This window comes from Molothrus ater, chromosome 8 (genome assembly GCF_012460135.2).
Source record: "Molothrus ater isolate BHLD 08-10-18 breed brown headed cowbird chromosome 8, BPBGC_Mater_1.1, whole genome shotgun sequence".
NCBI classification, from domain to species: domain Eukaryota; kingdom Metazoa; phylum Chordata; class Aves; order Passeriformes; family Icteridae; genus Molothrus; species Molothrus ater.
In genome coordinates this window covers 35,088,778-35,110,645 of record NC_050485.2, presented here as the reverse complement: position 1 = coordinate 35,110,645, position 21,868 = coordinate 35,088,778, and positions in this window count along the sequence as shown.

Here is a 21,868-nt window from a genome sequence, read left to right as displayed (position 1 = left end):
TTAAAGCCAATAATGGGCCTTCAACAGAAACGCAGAGATAACAGGGAAAAGGAATTGGTGCCAGCATGTCCCTGTGCACAAGGAATTTATGGAAAATGAGGGGTGCAGGGCTGGATCCATGGCAGGGCTGGGATCTTCCCCTGCTGGGGCAGCTGCTGGGCCAGGGTAGGGCTAAAAGACAGCTCAGAATTCAGAATCAGCTGCAACTGCCCAGAGCAGACCCTTCCAGGAGCCCTGGAAGTGCCCAAGGCAGGCCGGGAGCAGCCTGGGATCCCTCCCAGCTCAGTTCATTCCATGATTCTCTCCAAGCACAATTTGTGTTTAACAGGGAGCAGAACCTGAGGCACTGGATGTGCTGTGGGTCCTGTCAGCTGAACCTGGGATGTGCCAGGGGGGAAAAGCCTGCCTGGGAAGGACCCGAAGGCTCCTCCATCCCCATTCCCATCCCTATCCCATCCCCATCCCATCCCTATCCCCATTCCCGTCCCCATTCCCATCCCCATCCCAATCCCATTCCCATCCCCATCCCAATCCCATTCCCATCCCCATCCCATGCCATTCCCATCCCTATCCCATCCCCATCCCATCCCCATCCCATCCCCATCCCAATCCCCATCGCATCCCCATTCCAATCCCATCCCAATCCCCATCCCCATTCCCATCCCCATCCCATCCCCATCCCCATGATTCTCATTCCCATCCCAATCCCTATCCCATCCCCATCCCCATCCCATTCCCATCCCCATCCCATTCCCATCATTCCCATTCCCATCCCCATCATCCCCATCCCCATCCCATCCCCATCCCCATCGTTCCCATCCCCATCATTCCCATTCCCGTTCCCATCCCCATCCCATTCCCATTCCCATCTCCCCCTGTCCCAGGCTGCTCCAAGCCTCAGCCAGCAGGACCTGGGTGTTTCCCAAGAGGACAAGGCCCCTTTGTGCTGCAGGCTGAGGGCTCGGAGCTGGCTGGGATGTGCGGGAGCCCTGGCTCTGTGCAGGGACTGGGAGCACCCTGTCCAGGAGAGGGGATCAGGCACCGCTCCTGGAGCCAGAGAGCTCGGGGCAGCTGAGCCCAAACACCAAATAAAGCATTTCCCTGCTTTGTTTCTCATTAAGGAATCATTCCTGCCCCCCCTGCAGATGAGTTCTGTGAGCGGGTAGAACGCCTTATTGAATTAAAGCCAGAAAAAATTGTATTTTTAATTTAGAAGTTTTGATTCTTCTCTCTCTAAATAAAAAAAGCCTATTTCTCAGCCCATCCAATGTTTCCTCAGGTAATCCCAGTGTACACAACAGGCCCACAGCAGCTCCCAGGGCTTTGATGAGGAGCTGCTTTTCCATCGACAGATATCTCAGCTCACTGAGCGGAATATTGCAGTCTGTGGGGCTGTGATGGAAGGAGCAACCATAAAGCCATACCAGAAACAGATTAAGGTTCTGCAGGTAAATGACAAAGCTGTGGAAAATTAACAGTGCTGCTGTGGATTGTCACATTTCCAGCCTTCCTCTCGGCTCGTTCTCATTCATCAGGACACAAACACACTTTGGGAAGCACTGCAGTGTCTCATTTGGCTCTGAGAATGGTCATCCAAACACCTCTAAGGGTTATAGCCTGCCTGTCAGAGCTGAGCAATAGAAAATTGCTTTATTGTGCTTTATTGTTTGTTTTCTGAGCCTGGATTCTGTGATCTATAAATAATACACGTTGCTGTTATTATCTGTGTCTGTAATTTCCATCAATCCCCGGCTCTCTGCTCTGCAGAGCTGCACGAATCCCAGGGAGAGCGATGGGAGCCGTCCCCTGGTCTGGGGGAAGCTGGGAAGAAGCAGGCACAGGAGGGATTGAGGACATCATCTCCTGTGCTGGCTGATAAGAGGGCTGATAAGGACCCCGAGGTGTCACCTGGGCTGGGACAGGGGACAGGGACAGGGGACAGGAGCCCAGGCTGTGCCCCAGCCCCAGTGACCGCCCCAGCCCAACCTCAGAGCTGAACCAAACCTGCCCCAGATCCCACCCCAAATCCCCAACCCAGGCTGAGCCAAACCTGCCCCAGATCCCACCCCAAATCCCCAACCCAGGCTGAGCCAAACCTGCCCCAGATCCCATCCCAAATCCCAGCCCAACCTGAGCCAACCTGCCCCAGATCCCATCCCAAATCCCAGCCCAACCTGAGCCAACCTGCCCCAGATCCCATCCCAAATCCCCAACCCAGGCTGAGCCAAACCTGCCCCAGATCCCAGCCCAAATCCCCAACCCAGGCTGAGCCAAACCTGCCCCAGATCCCAGCCCAAATCCCCAACCCAGGCTGAGCCAAACCTGCCCCAGATCCCAGCCCAAATCCCCAACCCAGGCTGAGCCAAACCTGCCCCAGATCCCATCCCAAATCCCAGCCCAACCTGAGCCAACCTGCCCCAGATCCCATCCCAAATCCCAGCCCAACCTGAGCCAACCTGCCCCAGATCCCATCCCAAATCCCAGCCCAACCCCAGAGCCAAACCTGCTCCAGATCCCATCCCAAATTCAGCCCCTCAGGGGCCCCATCCCAAATTCCCCCTCAGAGCCAAACCTTTCCCAGATCCCATCCCCAGTGACCTCCCCCAGGTCCCATCCCACCTCCCCAGCCCAGCCAGAAGCTGGCCCAGTGTCACAGCCAGGTTTGTCACCTGTGAAAGAGCCACAGAAAGGACATTTCCTGCTGTCCCTGCAGGAAAGCAGCCCCAGAGTCAGCAGAGGCAGGAGCTGAGCTGATTCCCTGGAGAAACCTCCCCAGGAGCCCTCCACACCTCTCTGATGGGGACAGATGGGAGCAGACTCTGGAGTCACTCTGCCACTGCAGTGTGTGAGCCCCAACGCTTCATTCTTCCCTCTCCTTCTTCTTTTTTTGTCTATTTTTTTCCCCAGACCACAAATCAATGGGTTATTTATTTGTTATTTCATATTTATCCAGGAAAGAAAGAAGTATTTGGCCCCTAAAGCAAATCAGGGCTAGAATAGCAGCCTGGGAAAGGTCAGCTCCCTCTGCTTTGTTAATTGAATCTGTCCCAGCACCACAATCCCAGCACTCCAAGGGCAGCAAAGGGCAGGAATATCAAAATAATGGCAGCAAATGTCTTTGGGGAGCTGCAATTGATACCTGGTAAGGACAGGCCAAGCACGGCCTCTGCTTCCAATCTCCTCCCCAGGAACCATCAGCCCTGGGAAGTTTTATCATTTTCTCAAGGTAAATGATTCCAGGAGGTTTTAATCCTCCAGGGTTGGCCCCAGGGGTGTAAATTCTCCTTAATGCTCCAATTATTTACAGCTCCCAACACAGAGATGCTAGGGCAGCTTCAGAGGTTTGATTAAAATGGATCTGTGGGTAAAACATCCCAAATTCCTGGGTGTCCTGCTCTGCCCCAGCATCCCTGAGGGGAAAAGGGGAGAGAACCCAGTCCAACATTGCTCACCCCAAAATTAAAGCTCTGAGGGAAACCCAGTCCAACATTGCTCACCCCACAATTACAGCTCTGGGATAAAACCCAGTCCAACATTGCTCACCCCAAAATTACAGCTCTGAGGTAAAACCCATTCCAACATTGCTCACCCTAAAATTAAAACTCTGAGGGAAACCCAGTCCAAGATTGCTCACCCCACAATTACAGCTCTGGGTGAAACCCAGTCCAACATTGCTCACCCCAAAATTACAGCTCTGGGGGAAACCCAGTCCAACATTGCTCACCCCAAAATTACAGCTCTGAGGGAAACCCATTCCAACATTGCTCACCCCAAAATTACAGCTCTGGGGTAAAACCCAGTCCAACATTGCTCACCCCAAATTAAAGCTCTGGGATAAAACCCAGTCCAACATTGCTCACCCCAAATTACAGCTCTGGGATAAAACCCAGTCCAACATTGCTCACCCCAAAATACAGCTCTGGGGAAAGCCCAGTGCTGCAGTTTGTGCAGCTGGAAGGGCCAGGTGAGACCCAGCAGCACTGCCAGTGTGCCAGGCAGCGTTTCAGCCAGCACTTGGTGCCCAGGTTTGGCTGTCCAAAGACCCCCAGGAAAGATCTCTGCAAAAGAGAATCATCCTTTAATTGGGAAATCAACTGAACAATCAGAAATTAGCTGAAAGGTTATTTAGTTTGGGAATCAGCTGAAGAATTCTGTAACTCAGAAATTAACTGAAATGTTGTTTAATTTGGAAATCAACAGAACAATTCTGTAACTCAAAAATTAACTGAAAAGTTATTTAGTTTGGAAATCAACAGAACAATTCTATAACTCAAAAATTAACTGAAAAGTTATTTAGTTTGGAAATCAACAGAACAATTCTATAACTCAAAAATTAACCGAAATGTTTAGTTTGGGAATCAACTGAAGAATTCTGTAACTCAGAAATTAACTGAAATGTTGTTTAATTTGGAAATCAACTGAATAATTCTGTAACTCGGAAATTAACTGAAAAGTTATTTAGTTTGGAAATGAACTGAACAATTCTGTAACTCGGAAATTAAGTGTCCTGCAGCCAGGAGAGCTGTGTCTCCTGCTAAACCTGCAATTCTGACAAACACAACCCAAAAGCAGTGTGAGTTATTTGGGGCTGTTGTTGACAGAAGAATTTGATGATTTGGAGGTTATCAAGGAAGTTTTCATCTTAATTTAATCGGGCACTTTATTACTGTGAGGGGCTCAGAAATGCAGCCATCTCATAAATAATCTGAGCTGGTTAAATGAAATGCAGTGACACAAACCCTTGGCTCATTCTGATCACCTGGTGGAGGACAGCTCCCAGAGCAGGAGAACTCTTGTGCAGCAAACATTAATCCTGAAAAATGGAAACCGAAATATTTTCCTTTGTTTTTTATTCAGGAAAGGCCGTGAATGGCTGATTTCCTGCACAACAACTGAATGTTTGTTTTAGAGAAATGGAAGAGTTTTTAGATAAGAAACTGCACAAATACATCCTGGGTCAGAAGGCTCAGAGCACCCAATCCACCACATCCCCTGGCTCCTCCAAAGTCCCCAGTCAGCTCACCTGATCACCAAATTTAAAACAATTAAATTTGTTTCCAATTTAATTTCCATTTAATGGCAATCAGAGTATAAACGTTTTAAAAATATGAAATTATATATATATATAATATATATATATATATATAATATAATTATATATATAATTATATATATATATATATATATTAGCAAGAACATGGTCGATTGTAGACTTCACTTAATTCCCAATACTCACTGGACTGCCCATGCCCTGCTGTAAGATGGTTCTACCCATTTAATAAGAGTTAATGTTAATTTCATTTATTCAATCCTGCTGCTCGGCTGTAATGGAATTGCAGCTAGAAAAGAATAACACCTTTCCTTACCTGTGTTCTGCACCTCCATGTAAAATGGCAAAGACACATCCAGAATATTCTTATTGAAGATTCAGGAGAATCTGGGCCTGGCTCTGGAATAGACAATGATGAAAAATGAATTAAATGAAGAAAAACCCTTCTCTGGAGTTTTGATGAGGCAAAAGCAACTTTCCACTAGGTTTCCTTTCCTTGGTCATTCTCCACCAGCTGGATTCAGAAGTGTCTGGGGCCTTTTCCTGCTTTTTCTGTAACATTTCCCTCTGGGAGCAGCCCTGATGTTCTGTTCCCCGTGGTTTCCCTCTTAGACACCCCCAGATGGATTGGAGGGGAGCACTCCAAGCTGGCATTGACAGGAGCTGAAGTTCTGTGAGAATCAGCCCCAAACTCTGCTCTAAGAGTGGATTTTGTGCCGGGCTGGGGCTCGTGGAGGGCAGAGCTGTGGGTGAGCTCCTGCTCTCTCCCAGATCAGCCAAGCAAAGCCCAGAGCTCTCATTGCTTTATTGCATTATTGCTGCTTTACTCCGACAGCTTTATTGGGCCACATCCATAAAATCTGGGGCTGGGAGCGAGGGGGGAAGGCAGGAAGGAGAAATGAAAATCAAACAAACGGGGAGAGCTGGGGAGTGGGAGGGCTGGGGGAGCTGTTCCTGGTGCTTGGAGATGGTGAAAAACACAGACACTCCCCTGTGAAAATGTAAAAAGTTCAATAAAGGACAATGGCAGACAAGGAGCACAGAGCAAAGGCCATTACCAGGTATTGTATTTGTGTTTCTATTACCAGGTATTGCATTTTTGGGGTGCCCCAATGAAGGAAGGAAGGAATGATGAATTTGACTTTATGTTCTCAGAAGGTTAATTTATTAGTTTATGGTGCTATGTTATATAAAAGAATGCTAAACTAAACTATACTAAAGAATACAGAAAGGATACTTACAGAAGGTTAAAAAGATAATAATGAAAACTCATTACTCTCTCCAGAGTCTCAACACAGCTTGGCACTGATTGGCCATTAAGTTAAAACAATTCATAGCAGAAACCAACGAGACAATCACCTGTTGGTAAACAATCTCTAAACACATTTCAGAGGAGTAAAACACAGGAGAAGCAGATCAGATAATTATTGTTTTCCTTTTTCTCTGAGGTTTCTCAGCTTCCCGGGAGCAAAACCCTGGGTGAAGGGATTTTTCAGAAAAGATGAACCTAACAACCAGGTGCATCTTTGCACTCACCCTGTTCTCCTCGGGGGTCCCCCTTCAATCCCTTGGGATTCCATCAGCCTGCTGCACATTCCCAGCCCCTCCTGCACTGGGAACTTCTCCCCAGAGCTGCTCAGCCCGGCTCCTCCTCGGGGCCACCTTTTCAGAGCCTGCCCATTCCTGGGCTGTGCTTTCAGCCCATTCTCATGCCCTGCAGCTCTGCCTGCAGCCCTGAGTGCTGCTGCTGGGCACATCTGCCCAGCTGTGCTCATCCTGTGTGCAGTGGCTGCTATCCCAGCCCAGCAGGCATTTCAACACAAGCACACTGTGCTGTGCTGAAGCATTTCAACAAAATTTTAACACCAGAGCACTGCCAGCAGCTGCTGCACTGAGCTTCATGGGCAGCAGGAATAACAACTGGGTCTTTATAGCAAAGTGACTGCAACAGCACACGTAGAGAATCCAACTTAATATTTGCAAAGAGCCAATATTGTAATGTGGCTCTGTAACAGACGTGCAAAAAAATAGAAAAACACGATGTATACCTCAAAGAGATCTAATTGTTAAGTGAAACCTATATGCAAATATCACTGTTTATTGAATGTTATTACCATTATCTATGTATGGCTGTATATTAAACGTATAATGTATGTGTTTGTAGAGTTCGAATATATATTAGTTTTAGTAGTAAGCTAACAATATAGAGATAAGGAGTAGAATATTTTCTCCCAGACCAGTTGAGAAGAGAAGCTTTCCTAAAAGAGCCCCTTTAAAAGTTCTCTCCCAAATTTGCCCTGAACCAGGAGACTCCCCCATTTCCCTGGGCTCAGCACAGCGTTAGTTATTGCCAGAGCAGCGAGGCCAGGCATGAAATCCCCTCTGCAGAGCCTCCAGAGGGAGGGACCTGCCCCATGAGGAGCAGCAACCCCGCACCGAGCACAGGATGGGCTCTGCAGCACACAAACACCAGCGGAGCCTCTTTATTGCAGATACCTGCAGGAGGAAGCTCATCTCCCCCAGGCTGGCCCTGGCTGGGAAATGAGGCGTTCACTCTGCCTGCTTTGGTGGGCACGGTTTCCTCCTGCCATTTCCGAGTTTATTTCTGGAGCAGATGAGCCCAGACTCATCTGATGGAGATAAAGCATCGTGCTGTTTGCAAGGTGAGCCAAGCCAGGCCCTCTGAACAAAAGAAGTGAAATTAATTCCTGCCTGGTTTGGGTTGGAGGGACCCCAAATGCCATCCATTGCACCTCTGCCATGGCAGGGACACCTCCCACTGTCCCAGGTGCTCCCAGCCCCAGTGTCCAGCCTGGCCTTGGGCACTCCAGGGATCCTGGGACAGCCCCACCTTCCTTCCTGACAGTTTCCTTCTAAAAGGACGGGAGAGAAATGCCGGGTTTGTACCTATGTGCGTGTTGTGACGGCTTAAAATTGTTCCTCATTTTGAGAACATGAAATAGTTCTCGTAAGGGCAAGCCTGAATTCAAAGGTGCCTCAGCCCCCAGGAAGGAGGAGTTTGGTGCACAAAGAAGGGCACAATTCCCTTTAGAAATGACAATGTTCCCTCTGGGGGATTGGTTCTCTCCGAGTTGCCGAGGTTCTGCTGAGTGTTTCTCCTTTGATAACCAAGTGACACAAGAGCAAACAAATCCACCCGGCTCCAGCAGAATTATGATGATTTCCTCGCTTTTAGATAAAGATCTTTTCCCTAACGCTGCTTTAATGGAGCCCGGAGGTCCCACCTCCCCTGCCAGTCCAATTCCTCTGCTGGGACAGAACAATGGTCCCAGGAGCCGGCCCTGTCAGGGCTAATGAGCAGCGCTAATGACCCCCTGATCAATCGCTAATGCTGCTCCATTGTCGCCCTGACAGCTCCCCAGCAGTTGTTTCAATGCCAGCCTTTCACAGGGCTGCTGAAATATCCCTCCCTGCCCGGGAAGATTCATTGCACCTCCTTCTCCCCATCCATCACACACCCCTGCTCCCGGCAGAAGGAGCACTGCTTGTTTGGAGGACAATTAATAATTAGGGAGGGCTGGAAAGGCCTCGGGAAGGGAGTTTAGCAGCTGAGAGCTTCAGTTCATGAACATTTCCTGCTGCAGCCCAGCTGGACGCAGATACCTGAGCCAAAACCCGGAGTGTGATGTTTCCAGAGGATCCCAGAGCCGCTGGGGCTGGAAAAGCCCTGCAGGATCGAGTCCCAGCTGTGCCCACCTTGTCCCCAGCCCAGAGCTCTGAGTGCCGCCTCCAGGAATTCCCTGGACGCCTCCAGGGATGGTGTCCCAGGGTGATGTTCTGATGCTGTATCCCCATTCCTGTGCTCTGTCCATGCTGGATATCATGTTCTGTGCCTTCCAGACTGGCTCTGCAGAGCGAAGGTTTTGGTTTGGTTTTGCTCTCAGCCGCTCCCCCACGGCTGGAGGGACACACAGACAGGGCAGTGCCTGGTGCTGCTTTTGCTTTTTGCTTTGCTCTTGCTTCTGCTTTGCTCCTGCTTTGCTCTTGCTCTTGCTCCTGCCCATTAGTTAGTTTAGCTAAGCAGCCCAAATTTTCCTTGGACTGTTTCTCCTTTCCCCTTTTTGGACCTACTCGAACCTGCTCCGGACTGGGACCTGGGAAACACCGAGAGTTTGCACCTTGTGGCTGCAGCAGCTGCCCCAGCACAGGAGGGACTGAGAACAGAGCAACCACCCCCAAGAGAGACTTTCTGAATTTGTCATCATTTCAGAGCGGTGACAGAGTGGTGTCACCTGGTATTGTTCATTCTGTGTGCTGGGGGTGCTGTGCCTGGAAAATAAACAGGTTCTTTCCACTTCTCTCCAAGGAATCCTTCCTGACCCAGTTGGGCAGAGGGGCTGTGTGGGTTTGCTTTCTGGAGGGGCCCCCTTTGGAGGTTTTCTCCCAAATTTGCCCTAAAATGGGACACATGGGCACTCCAACCCTCCCTGGCACCCCTGCCAGAGCCTGCCAACCACTCAGCAATTCCCCCAGCTGGACAAGGGCTCAGAACAGTTCAGACTTGCCTGGCCACTGACTTTTCCCATTGAAAAGCTCCCACTATCAGCCAAAGTGGGCACAGGGCTCCCAGGGCAGCTGGACAGGAGCTGGTGACCCTCAGCCCATGGAGCCAGCCTGGCCAGAGCCCTGCAGAGCTCCCTGCCCTGGGCACAGCCACAGCTCAGCCTGGCACCAGCACAGACACAGCCAGGGCCGGCATCCTGCCCACACCATGGACAGGGACACTGAACTGAGCTGAAATGACTGAACAGAACTGAACAGAGCTGCAGGAATTGGACAGAGCTGATGGAACTGAACTGAACAGAGCTGCAGGAGCTGAACAGAGCCTAAAGAACTGGACAGAACTGCAGGAACTGAACAGAGCTGCAGGAATTGAATATAAGTGAAGGAACTGAACAGAGCTGCAGGAATTGAATAGAGCTGAAAGAAATGAACAGAACAGAATAGAGCTGAAGGAGCTGAACAGAACTGCAGGAATTGGATAGAACTGATGGAACTGAACAGAACTGCAGGAATTGAACAGAGCTGCAGGAATTGGATAGAACTGATGGAACTGAACAGAACTGCAGGAATTGAATAGAGCTGATGGAACTGAACTGAGCTGCAGGAACTGAACTGAGCTGAAGGAACTGAACTGAGCTGAAGGAATTGAGCAGAACTGAAGGAACTGAACAGAACTGCAGGAACTGAACAGAACTGCAGGAATTGAACAGAACTGCAGGAATTACGCAGCACTGAAAGTAAAGGACTTGGAGAAAACCCCAAACATATTCCCTGTCTCCAGGCTCTCTGTGAAGACTTGCGAGGCCTGGAGTTCTTCAGATGCAGCTGATTAAGAAACCAAATTTTTTGCTTTGTCCAAGAAAGAACAGAGCACACAGCAGACACTGATCCTCTCGTTAGAGCTGTAGTGCTAATTAAACTAATTACACACATGAGGCTGGCAAATTGCTGGAGCCTCACAGTCAAAAGAGCCTCACATAATTCAAAAGGGCAATGATTTTTTAAGCATAAAATTGTTGGGAAAAGATATGTAAATGAAATGGAACAATCCATTAGTAAAAAATTATTGCCTTCCTTGCCTTAATACCAGGCTTGCTTTTATGTCAGGCTGATCATTTCTCAATTGTGCGCAAAGTGCTGTACTAGAAACACTCAAGTTCATAAATATCTCCTTTCCAACCCATTATCCTTCCCTTAAATCTGAGATCCTGATAACGACTTCCTGTTTGATAAGAGCAACTCAGCATTTGGTGAGTGGGAGATTTCTGTATGAGATGGGCCTGGGCAGCAGGACAATGAAAATGAGATTTCACCAAAAAGAGAAATCCTGGAAGCAGGGAATCAGAGACTTCCAGATGGGTTGGGTTGGGAGGGACACCAAAGCCCACCCAGTGCCATGGCAGGGACACCTTCCCCTGTCCCAGGCTGCTCCAGCCTGCCCTTGTGTGGCCATGATAATTTATGGAAAATCCTTTCCTTAGGATTTCTCCTCCCGAGAAGCTGAGAGGCCTCAGGAACAAAATGTACCCAATGGTTATCTGCTGCTGTGGGATGCAACAGGTGCAGCTGGGATTGGGCTCATGGGGTTGTTTCTAATTCATGGCCAATCACAGCCCAGCTGGCTCGGACTGTCTGAGAGTCACAAACTTTTGTTATCATTCCATTCTCTTCCTTTGCTAGCCAGCTTTCTTATGAAATCCTTTCTTCTATTCTTTTAGGATAGTTTTAATGTAATATATATCATAAAATAATAAATCAGCCTTGTGAAACATGGAGTCAGATCCTGGTCTCATCCCTCATCCTGGGACCCCTGTGAGCACCATCACAGCCTTGGGCACTGCCAGGGATCCAGGGGCAGCCAGAGATGCTCTGGGAATTCCATCTCCACCCTCCCCACCCTGCCAGGGAACAATTCCCAATTCCCAATCTCCCATCCATCCCTGCCCTCTGGCACTGGGAGCCATTCCCTGTGTCCCTCCATCCCTTGTCTCCAATCCCTCTCCATTGTTCTCCCAGGCACTGGAAGGGCAGAGTGAGTCCCCCTAAGGCTCCTTTCTCCAGGACCCCAAAGACTTCAGGAATTGCTGTATTTGCACATGGAAAAGCGAGCAATGCCCCCATTGCTCCCATCCCGCCTCCCTGAGCCCATCCCTGCCCCCTGTGCTGCTGGCACTGCCAACAAAGCCATTTGTACTGAGCTCCACCACAAAATCTCCTCCTGGCCGGGAGTTTTCCCCAGTTCCCATTCTCCCCAGGGCTGGTGATGGATTGCATGGCGTGCCCAGGAATTATTCTCCTCCAGAGCAGCTCCATCAACTGCAAAACGCCATTCACCTGTTTCCTCAGCTCTATTAGCTCAAGCAAACCCTTCTTCCCCTGCAATTGATGCCAGCATTTCATATTCCTTAATGGAATGTGTGAGCTCCATGTAGAACACAGAGCCACATCTGCTTTTGCAAATAGTGGAGTTTCACACAGAATATTTTATATCCTGAGCTGTAGATCACTCCCATTTCTATTGCACTGAGGAAATTTCCATTTTTCCCCTGTTTACAAGCTGTTTTCTGCTCAGAACAACATCTGTAAAGGAACCTGAGTGAAAAATAAGCACGGGGAGTTTGGAAAAGCTGGAGAGGCATTTTCTAAACATTCCCATTTTTGGGTGTAGGTTTCAATTAGGAAGCAAGTCTTTACTCAGAGGGTGCAGGACAGATTGCCCAGAGCAGCTGTGGCTGCCCCTGCATCCCTGGCAGTGCCCAAGGCCGGGCTGGACCCTGGGGCTGGGAGCACCTGGGACAGTGGGAGGTGTCCCTGCCATGGCAGGGCTGGCACTGGGGGGGATTTGGGGTCCCTTCCCACCCAAACCATTCCATGTGCCACCTTCTGGACTCCTACAGGGGTGCTGCAACCCCTCCTGCACTCCAGATGTTGCCAGATGTGCTCTGCTTGCCTGGAAACCCCCGTGCTGCAGAATGGAATGGAATGGAATGGAATGGAGTGGAGTGGAATGGAATGGAGTGGAATGGAATGGAATGGAATGGAGTGGAGTGGAATGGAATGGAGTGGAATGGAATGGAGTGGAATGGAATGGAACAGAACGGAGTGGAATGGAATGGAACGGAATGGAGTGGAATGGAATGGAGTGGAATGGAATGGAATGGAACGGAATGGAATGGAGTGGAGTGGAATGGAGTGGAGTGGAATGGAGTGGAGTCCCCTCATTCCCATGCAAGCAGGCAGCTCCTGGCCTGAGCATTCCCACAGGAATTCTCCCCTGGGGGGCACAGCCAGATTCTGGGAGCTGTGAGGAGAAGGGGAAATGCTGGAGGAGCTGGTGCAGCCCTGCCTGGGGTGGAGGAGCCCCCTGGGCTCGCTGCAGTGATCCCTCCAAGGCCCAGGCTGATCCTCCCTTCTCCCAGGACACGGGAGCTGCAGCACAGCCTGGGTGGCACCCGGGGTCTGCAAGGGGAAAGGAGCAGGACTTCTCCTGGGAGGGATTTTTCTCCTCCAGCCTGAGGCACAGAGGCAGGGCAGGCAGCTGGAGATGGAATCTCACCCTGCCCCAGGGTGACCGTGGTTAAAGGGGGTTTGCAGCTATAACTGGAGCAGAAATTGCCCCTCTCTCTCTCTCTCCATTTCTCCTTGACATCCAAAAGCACATCAATATTTCTGTTCAGACAGCCCAGACCCCACTGCTGGGATGCCACCATCACTCTTCTCCCCCCCTTTAATTATTTTCTCCTGTATATAACAATTTGTTTTCCCCCACTGATAAATATCATCAATTTAAGCAATGTTACTCTAATATAAGCCATGAATATATTTAGCATATAGAAAGTGTGCTCTCCCTTTGTCACTGGAACAGAAATACAGCTTGATTTATAACCTTGTTCTGCCCCACAATCAATTCATTTTTCCTGTGAAAAAGCTGCAGGTGTGGAACAGAGAGGAGCTGAGCTGCCAGGCTGCTCCCAGCCCCAGTGTCCAGCCTGGCCTTGGGCACTGCCAGGGATGCAGGGGCAGCCCCAGCTGCTCTGGGCACCTGTGCCAGGGCTGCCCACCCTGCCAGGGAACAATTCCCAATTCCCAATCTCCCATCCAGCCCTGCCCTCTGGCACTGGGAGCCATTCCCTGGCTCCTGTCCCTCCATCCTTGTCCCCAGTCCCTCTGCAGCTCTCCTGGAGCCCCTTCAGGCCCTGCCAGGGGCTCTGAGCTCTCCCTGGAGCTGCTCCTGTCCAGGTGAGCCCCCCAGGTGTCCCAGGCTGGCTCCAGAGGGGCTCCAGCCCTGCAGCAGCTCCATGGCTGCTCTGGCAGTGGCAGATCTGATTTCCAGCCTCTGTGCTGGGTGGAAATCCTTTGAAATCAGTGTCTTACAACCCCTCCTGTCCCATCTCTATAAAATGAGCCATGGCTGTAACAATCACTTCCTGCCCTCCGGCCTAATTAGGAATTACAGCCAAGCACTGCCTGCTTGCACCTTTCAATATTTGCTCCAGCCCCTCCAGTCCCTGCATTGATGTCCTCTGAGTAGGAAACCCTTCCCTGTGAGACACAAACACTCAGAGTTTTGCACAGTGAGTTTTCCCTGCAGCCTGCACAGAGCCCCCAGGCCCAGGGCAGAGCCTGGAGCTGCCCTGGGGTGATGGACAGGGCAGGAGCCGCGTCCTGGGGGTTCCTGAACATCACCTTCCTTTATCCCAGCAGCAAAATGTGTGTTCTGCCTCTCCCAACAGCAGCACACAGGCATTTCCTGATGGATTTCCTGCTAGCCTGGCACTGGGGCTGATCAGAAACACAACAGCAATTCCCATTGCTCCTGAAACACCTGGGAACCCAGCCCTGCTGGGCACGGCTCCCATGGTGTTGCAGGGTGATGCCATTTCCTGTTTCACCCATCCCAGCCCCCCAGGGGTGCCAACCTCTCCCTTCCCCTCCCCCTGTCCCCGGGCTCAAAAGGAGACGGGACCATGCGGTGGGGATTCTGTTGGGAGCTGTTACCAGATTCAGAGGTCTGTCATCCTGGAATAAACTGTGGACTAAAACTCTACGATAGAATCCTCTCCTTTTTCTCTTCACCGTTGCTTGAACCTTTTCCACCAGAGGTAAACTGAGTTCCTGCTATGCCTGGATTTGTTGCGAGTGCCCAGCTGCAGCATCCAGCCAGCCAAAGGTGTCTCTGAGGTGAAACACCACAGCTGCCACCTTTGGTCCAGCAGCAAGGGCCAGACGGGGCCAGGCACGTCCCACCTGGAAATATTGGGATTAATATTCCACATATTGGTGCCCAACGTGAGGCTGCACGAACCTGCAGCCCCAGAAGGAATCTCAGAACCTTGGAAAAGCTTTGAGGCAGCTTAGCGTCCACACCATGGCCTGGCACACTGGCAATGCCAGGAAGGTCCTTTCCCTCTCCCTTTCCCTTTCCCTTTCCCTTTCCCTTTCCCCTATCCATGGGGACAGTGCTCGGTGCTGCTGGGGGTGACAGGGAGCCATTAAAGCCACTCTGGGGGTTATCACTCTCTACACCCCCCTGAAAGGTGCCTGTGCTCAGCTGGGGCTGGGCTCTTTCTCCAGGCAGCACTGACAGAACAGAGCACACAGCCTCAAGCTGCACCAAGGGAAATACAGGTTGGATATTGGAAGAAGTGTTTTTCACAGAAAGGGTGATAAAGTTCTGGAATGGTTGCCCAGGGAGGTGCTGGAGTCCCCATGCCTGGGTGTGTTTAACAAAGCCTGGATGTGGCACTGGGTGCCAGGGTTGAGTTGGGGTGCTGGGGCTGGGCTGGACTCGATGATCCTGGAGGTTTCTTCCAACCTGGTGATTCTGTGAATTCTGTGATGCAGAGAGAACAGAGCCAGGCAGCTGAGATGTCCCTTCCCCTGTCCCCTCCCACCCCTGCAGCTCAGCCTGAGCCCTCAATTGCCCCAAATTGCTGCATTTTCCTCTCAGAGGTGTTCTGTAAGGAGCTGGGGGACAGCATCAGGACAGGGCTGCTGTGCATGTCTGACACAGTAGTCATTATTGTCATTATTGTCACTATTATCATTATTGTTGCTGCAGAGCTCTTCCCACAGTGTCCTCAGGTGGCTCCTGCTGCCTGACCCCGTGGTGTCCCTAGAGCTGGGAGCTGATCCTCCCCTAGGACAGAGGAAATTCCAAAACTGGGGCTGGAAAAGCCCTCCCAGCCCAAGCTGTGCCCATCCCCACCCTGTCCCCAGCTCTGGGTGCCACCCCCAGGTGCCACCTGCAGGGATGGGCACTGCAACCCTCCCTGGGCAGTTCCCGAGCCCCCTTTCCATGGGGAAATTCCTGCTGTGCCCACCCTGGCTGTCCCCTGGTGCCACCTGAGGCCATGCCCTGCTGTCCTACCCCAGCCCCACAGTTTTAGCCGTGCCCAGTGGGAATTTGGTGCATGGGGGATCCAAGCTCTGCCTCCAGCCCGGGCTCAGCTCAGTCTGCTGAGCTCCAGGCTCAGCTCTAACCACAGAAATGCAATTTTCTGTCACCACTTCTCGGGAAACAACCTCCAAAGGTGCTGGTGTGTCCTTTCCCAGCTCTCCCTTCCCTCCAGAGCCAGGCTGGGGTGCCCGGGAGGACGAGGCAGTGTCTGCTGCCATCCATCAGCAGCCCCAGCCCATCCATCAGGGCCAGGGAGGCTGGCCCAGCTCCAGGCTGGGCTGGAATATTGCTTTGGGATGGATGAGCCCTGCGCCTGTCTTCAGCTGTCTTGCAGGGGAGTTATTGTGCCATAATCCTCTGTAATTACAGCTCAGGGGATCTTTTCCACTCAGTGCCCAGGATGGAGATGGAGGGGCAGGAGGGAAGGGTGCAGGGACAAGCAGGGCTTTGACCTTCAAGGGCTTCCCTTTACAATCCATGAGTTCCTCCCAGCCCAGCCCTTCTGGAGGGCCCTGGTCTGCAGGAGACACCCGGCAGCAATCCCTGCCCTGCTGCAGAGCCAGGGATCAGTGAAAAGTGGAGCAGCTTTGGGAAATTCATGGGCACGGGCAGGCAGGGAAATTAGGGAGAAGCAACACTTCCAGCAGAAGAGACAGGCAGGAATTCCCTTCGTCTGTGCCTTTCCTTGCTGCCCTTTCCCACGTGGCCCTAAAACATTTGGATTCACCCCAGCACTGTCCTTGTAACCCTGCAAAAAAATTCCCTGGGCTGGAGGAACCTTCCCTGCCCGAGGGGTTCAGTGCCCAGGAGGTGCTGGAAGCACAGGGGCATGGCCAGAAGGGAATCCCAGAGTCCCAGAAGGGACACAGCAATTCCAGCCCACCTGGGGGGTGATTTGATTTCTCCAATGGGTGATTTGTCCAATGCTGTTTGATTTTTTAAACACAGATAGTCTTACATACAGGGAAAATAAAATAAAATAAAATAAAATAAAATAAAATAAAATAAAATAAAATAAAAATAAGATTAAAAAATAAAATAAAATATAATAAAATAAAATATAAAATAAAAATAAAGATAAAATAAAAATAAAATACAATACAATAAAATACAATAAAATAAAATATAACATAAAATATAAAATAAAAATAAAGATAAAATAAAAATAAAATAAAAAATAATAAAAATAAAAAATAAAATAAAAATAAAATTAAAAATAAAATAATAAAAATAAAAAATAAAAATAATAAAATAAAAATAAAAATAAAATTAAAATTAAATAAAATAAAAATAAAACAAAATAAAATATAAAATAAAATTCCCTAGAAATTGTGCAAGCCAAAGATTTCAGTACCTTCTTTCAAATGCTCAAGGATCAGGAGGGAAGTGCTGGTTATTTGCTGCCACCTGGGTGAGCCAAGCCCTGAGGAGCTGAGCATCCAGCAGCTCCATCAAGCAGATTTTCAGCCGTGTTTCTCTTGGCTGTGTTGTTCAACAAATCCATCTGGGATGGATTCCCCCTGGCTGGGCCTGTCAAGGCAAAAAGCAGAACAGGGTAAGAATAAAACCAGCCTGGTGCCCCCACCCATCCTGCTGAGGGCCTGCAGGGGCAGAGCTGCAGCTGGGCTGTTCTGGGCTGTCCCGAGCTGTCCTGAGCTGTCCCGAGCTGTCCCGCGCTGTCCCGCGCTGTCCTGGGCTGTCCTGCGCTGTCCTGCGCTGTCCTGTGCTGTCCTGGGCTGTCCCGGGCTGTCCTGCGCTGTCCTGCGCTGTTCTGGGCTGTCCCGGGCTGTTCTGGGCTGTCCCGCGCTGTCCCGGGCTGTCCCACGCTGTCCTAGGCTGTCCTGCGCTGTCCTGCGCTGTCCTGAGCTGTCCTGGGCTGTCCTGGGCTGTCCCGGGCTGTCCCGCGCTGTCCTGCACTGTCCTGAGCTGTCCTGGGCTGTCCCGGGCTGTCCCGCGCTGTCCCGGGCTGTCCTGCACTGTCCTGGGCTGTCCTGCACTGTCCTGCTCTGTCCTGACCTGTCCTGCGCTGTCCTGTGCTGTCCTGACCTGTCCTGGGCTGTCCTGCTCTGTCCTGCGCTGTCCTGACCTGTCCTGGGCTGTCCCGGGCTGTCCTGAGCTGTCCTGAGCTGTCCCGGGCTGTCCTGCGCTGCCCTGCACTGTCCTGGGCTGTCCCGGGCTGTCCTGCACTGTCCTGCACTGTCCTGAGCTGTCCCGGGCTGTCCTGCGCTGCCCTGCACTGTCCTGGGCTGTCCCGGGCTGTCCTGCACTGTCCTGCGCTGTCCTGGACTGTCCTGGGCTGTCCCGGGCTGTCCTGCGCTGTCCTGGACTGTCCTGGGCTGTCCTGCGCTGTCCCGCACTGTCCTGCGCTGTCCTGTGCTGTCATGCGCTGTCCCGGGCTGTCCTGAGCTGTCCTGACCTGTCCTGTGCTGTCATGCGCTGTCCCGGGCTGTCCTGCGCTGTCCGGGGCTGTCCTGACCTGTCCTGTGCTGTCCTGCGCTGTCCCGCGCTGTCCTGCGCTGTCCGGGGCTGTCCTGCGCTGTCCTGCGCTGTCCTGCGCTGTCCCGGGCTGTCCTGCGCTGTCCTGCGCTGTCCCGGGCTGTCCTGCACTGTCCTGCACTGTCCTGCGCTGTCCTGCGCTGTCCGGGGCTGTCCTGAGCTGTCCTGCGCTGTCCTGCGCTGTCCCGGGCTGTCCTGCACTGTCCTGCGCTGTCCCGGGCTGTCCTGCGCTGTCCCGGGCTGTCCTGCGCTGTCCTGAGCTGCTCCCTGTGACCCACGGCTCTGTCCCGGGGGTGCAGCAGCCCCTCCATGGGGGATCCTGCTCTGCCAGCCCCATCAGGAAAAGCCCAGCAGGAGCTGCAGGAGGGAGGGAGGGCTCATCCCGCTCCCAGCCCTGCCTGGGCAGCCCCTGGGTTTTCCTGTCCCACCGATGTCCCTGGACCTGATCCCTGTGTTGATGCTTCCCTGCACGGTGTCTGATGCTTTGGAATGGTGGAAGCTCTGCAGGGAGCAGTGGGGCTCCACCATAAATAAATAAATAGATAAATAGGTAAATAAATAAATAAATAAATAAACAAATAAATAGTACAAATAAAAAAGTATAAGTAAAAAGTATAAGTAAAAAGTATAAAAAAGTATAAATAAAAAGTATAAAAAAGAATAAATAAAAACGTATAAATAAAAAGTCTAAATAAAAAGCAGGTGCAGCCCTTGGTGGTGGAAGCTGTCCCAGGAACCTGGAGCAGGAGAGAACCCAGCTGGAATCAAAGCTTTCAGCTTTGGCTGGAACAGGAGAGCTGGGGGAAAACATCCCAAAAACTCTCAAATGAACAGGGCTGAGAAGGAGGCGGGAGATCCCTGTAAAAATCCCAAAGACAAAGATCAGCAAGTCCCGAACTGGGCCCGAAGGGCGCTCTGGGGAAAGGTCACTGCGTCCTTGGATCCAAGGTGACGGCGTCAGGGAGGCTGGAAAAGGCCTCCAGGACCATCCTGAACGTTCATCACAGGAACTCAGGCTGCTCCAGGGGCATCTGAAACAGAGTCCTGAGGCTGCTCCCGAAATACAAACACTAAAATGTCAGTCCTAAAACTAGCTAGTCCTAAACTAACCCTGGTCAGCCCAAAAATGAGTCCAGAATTAGTCCCAAATCACATAATCCATCATCCCCTAGTACAACAGGCAGAAATTTTAAATGTGAAACATTAAAAATAATTATTTTAATGTTAAATAAAATTATAAAATTAAAATGCATTTATATATTTATATATAATTGTATCCTTATATAATATTATATATTAATATATTTAAAATATTATATATATATTAGTAATATATATTAATTTATATATTACTATATATTATATAATATATATAATATATAGTAATATATATTACTATATATTATATAGTAATATATAATAATATATTATCATATATTATTATAATTATATAATATTATATATAATATATAAAATATAATTATATAATATAATTATATAATAATTTATATTATTATGTTATACAAATATAATAACAAAATTTGTATAAAATATTATACAAATAATAATATTGAATATTATCTATTTATATAATGCATATTAATATATATTTATATATTTATATATTTATATACATTTATATATGCATAATAAATTACATAATTATTAAAATAATTATTTTAATGTAAGACTTCTTACTTGTGAAGCTTTACAGAATACCCAGGGAGATCCCACTGGGGAAGAGCAGGAGAGAGCAGCAGGGGTCCTGAGCTCAGCCCCTTCCTGCCCCAGAGGAGCATTTTATTTGCACAAACTCTGATTTCCTCTTTGCTCAGTCGCACAGAAGCTTCCAGGTGAGCCCCTGGGTGCTGGCATGGATCAAACCTGACCTCTGGAGCCTCCAGGTGGGGCAGGAATTCTGCAGATGGGCTCAGCTCTGGGGTCCTGTTGCTGCTGGGAAGGAGGTGAAGCCCAGCTTCATTATCTGCTGCTAATTCTGGGGCTCATTAAGAGTTTTCAGAGCGTGGTTTCATTCCTTCCTCCCTCAGCACAAGGAATCCCATAAACCCCAGCCTGGCCTTGTTTTAAAGGGTTTTTTTGGGGGAATCTGGGCTGTGATTTATGGCTCCCACACAGGGCAGTGGAAGGCAGGCCTGCCCAGCCCTGCTGAACATCCCCTCCATGCTTCTGTGCCACAATTTCTTTGCCTGCACGGCCATGAAATCTGAGAGTGGCTGTGATAACCTTGGAGCAGTAAAACCAGAGATAATGACATTTAAAGAGGGATTTCAGCACCACCAGCTCCAACAACAGCATCCCCTGGTTTTCCACTTGCAGCCCCGAGTTCTGAGCAGCCCAGCAGGGATGGGATGGGATGGGGCACAGCACCAAAATCCCCAAATCCAGAGTTCTGGCAAAGCACTGAGCAGCCAGGAAAGGGCTGAGGGGGCATCCTGGGACAGCTCAGGGTGCCTGGAAAGGGCTCAGGGTGTCTGCATGGAAATCCTGCATGGAAACCCTGCATGGAAATCCTGCATGGAAACTCTGCATGGAAATTCTAAATGGAAACTCTGCATGGAAACCCTGCATGGAAACCCTGCATGGAAACCCTGCATGGAAACTCTGCATGGAAATTCTAAATGGAAATTCTGCATGGAAATTCTAAATGGAAACTCTGCCTGGAAATTCTAAATGGAAACCCTGCATGGAAATTCTAAATGGAAACTCTGCATGGAAACCCTGCATGGAAATTCTAAATGGAAACTCTGCATGGAAATTCTAAATGGAAACTCTAAATGGAAATTCTAAATGGAGCAGTGGGGATCCACCATGGGCACAAATAAAAAGCATAAATAAAAAGCAGGTGCAGCCCCTTGGCCATGGAAGCTCCCCCAGCAACTCGGAGCAGGAGAGAACCCGGATGGAATCAAAGCTTTCAGCTTTGGCTGGGGCAGGAAAGCTGGGGGAAAACATCCCATGAACTCTCAAATGAACAGGGCTGAGAAGGAGCGGGGGAAAGGGCACCTGGAGAGGGGCTCAGGGTGCCCAAAAGGGACTCAGGGTGTCTGGAGAGGGGCTCAGCGTGCCGGAAAGGGCTCAGAGTACCTGGAAAGGGGCTCAGGGTGCCCAAAAGGGGCTCAGGGTGCCTGGAAAGGGGCTCAGGGCACCTGGAAAGGGGCTCAGTGTGCCCAAAAGGGGCTCAGGGTGCCTGGAAAGAGCTCAGGGTGTCTGGAGAGGGGCTCAGAGTGCCTGGAAAGGGCTTGGGGTGCCTGGAAAGGGGCTCAGGGTGCCCAAAAGGGGCCCAGGGTGCCTGGAAAGGGGCTCAGGGTGCCCAAAAGGTGCTCAGGGTGCCCAAAAGGGGCTCAAGGCGCCTGGAAAGGGGCTCAGGGTGCCCAAAA